Source organism: Mandrillus leucophaeus, unplaced genomic scaffold, assembly GCF_000951045.1.
Source record: "Mandrillus leucophaeus isolate KB7577 unplaced genomic scaffold, Mleu.le_1.0 Scaffold1176, whole genome shotgun sequence".
Lineage (NCBI taxonomy): Eukaryota > Metazoa > Chordata > Mammalia > Primates > Cercopithecidae > Mandrillus > Mandrillus leucophaeus.
The window spans coordinates 1102124-1104323 of NW_012100054.1; the positions used below are offsets into that span (position 1 = coordinate 1102124).

General features: G+C 44.3%; 1 pseudogene; it reads right to left on the minus strand.

The window, feature by feature from the left end:
* Positions 1–165: 165 nt before the first annotated feature.
* LOC105554795 lies at positions 166–1161 on the minus strand (annotated as a pseudogene).
* Between the last annotated feature and the right edge of the window lie 1039 nt (positions 1162–2200).

A 2200-nucleotide genomic window follows, 5' to 3' on the forward strand; every position in this document is an offset into this window, starting at 1 on the left:
TGGGACTTTCTAGGCCCCTCCCATTCTTCACCCATTCACAGTGGCATGGAAACTGTGTCTAGAAGGGGAGATTCTCAGTGTGATTGGGGATACTAAGTGGGGCAGGGACTGCACAGCAGCTGAGGGCCTCTCTTTTACTCTCATGTTCTCACTGGGGCTGGTGGTCTAGGAGGCCATGTGGACTATAAGGCCTACCACCTTGTTGCTGTAAGCAAATTCATGGTCATATCAGGAAACGAGCTTGACAATGTGGTCATTGAGAGCAATGCCTGTCCCGGCATCAAAAGTGGAGGAATGAACGCCACTGTTAAAGTCAGAGGAGATAACCTGGTGCTCAGGATGCTCAGGATGCCCTTGAGGGGGCCCTCCAAAGCCTGCTTCACCACCTTTCTGATGTCATCATATTTGGCAGGTCTTTCCAGATGGCAGGTCAGGTCTGTGACTGATGTTGGCAATGGGAACATGGGAAGGACATGCCAATGAGCTTCCTGGTTCAGCTCAGGGATGACCTTGCCCATGCTTTGGCAGTGCCAGGATATGCAGGGATGATGTTCTGGAGAGTCCTGCAGTCATCACACCATGGTCTCCCAGAGGGGCCACCTACGGTCTTCCAGGTGACATTGATGGCATGGACATGGTCCTGAGTCCTTCTATGATGCCAAAATTGTCTTGGATGGCCTTGACTGGGAGGCTAAGCAGTTGGTGGCACAGAAAGCATTGCTGATGACTGTGAAGTTGTTTTTGCACTTCTCATGATTTACGTCCATCATGAACATGGGGGCATCAGAGGAGGGGGCAGAGATGATGACTCTTTTGGCTCTCTTGTCTAAGTGAGCCCCAGCCTTCTCCATGGTAGTTAATACACTGGTGAACTCCACAACATAATCAGTGCCAGCATCACCTCCATTTGATTGGGGTAGGATCTCGCTCCTGGAAGATGATTATGGGATTTCCACTGATGACAAGCTTCCCGTTCTCAGCCTTGATGGTACTGTGGAACTTGCCATGGGTGGAATCATACTGAAACATGTAGCCCATGTAGTTGAGGTCAATCAGGGGTGTTGTTGATGGCAGCAATATCCACTTTGCTAGAGTTAAAAGCAGCACTGGTGACCAGGTGCCCAATACAGCCAAATCCATTTACTCTGGCCTTCACCTTCACTATGGTGTCTCAGGGATGCAGCTGGGGCTGCAAGGGAAGATGTGGCTGTTTATTGAATGGAAGGAGAAGCGAGCTGCTCCTCGGATTTTAATTTTCACTCAGTTCCAAGTACTCAGGAAATGTGTTTGAGGTGAAACCAATAATTCCCATGGGCTGTAGAGGTGGTATAGGAGATGAATTATAATAAAGACCTTTACCATCAGAACATAAGGATTCTGAAGGCTTTTTTGCCTATTAAGGTCACGGTTCCCAAATGAGGTTTCCTCTATAAAGTTGAAGATTTACAGTTACATATAGGTAAAGTGCAATCTTTGGAGATCCTTCTATATCTAAAGCATTATAGTAATATCAATATTACTACTTCTAAAATAGTAACAATGCTAATGAAATTCCTATTTTTTAGGACCTAAACTGTACTAAGAAATGTATTAAAAGCTTTTACATACTTTAACAATTTTTAAAAACCTTTATGTTATAAAGTCAACAAAACCCAGGAATTGGTAATAATATTCCCATTTTACCATTGGGAAAACTACATTCAAAGGCATTAATGCACTTGCATTAATTACACAGTAAAGGGAAGAGGTCAGTTGTCCTGAGTTTTGTCCAAGGCTCACACCATTTCTACCAGATTAGGCAGCCTCCCCATTGTATAAGATTCAGGCTCTCAAGTGGCAAGATGTTTGAATATTTGTAACACTTTCAAGTTTGCAAGGCATATTTTCATACATACATCTTGTTTGATCATCGGAAGAAGTCAGGGGTTGGCAGGAAAGGTATCAGTGACTCTGACCATATTTTTCCCAGGTTAAAAAAACAAACTTAAAAGGTAAATTTCTTTGTACCCAATTAGTGGAAGCAACAGGGTGTGGCTTGAGGCAGGGGATACTTATCCTCTCCCAAATATTTATCACCACTCACCCATCCAAGCCAATCCCTCCTATACTCATTCTCTCTCCCGGCTCCCCAAAGGCAAAACCAAAGCTCTTGCCGTGTATTTGAAGTTTTAAGACAAATCCCTTTCCAAAAACCCTCTTT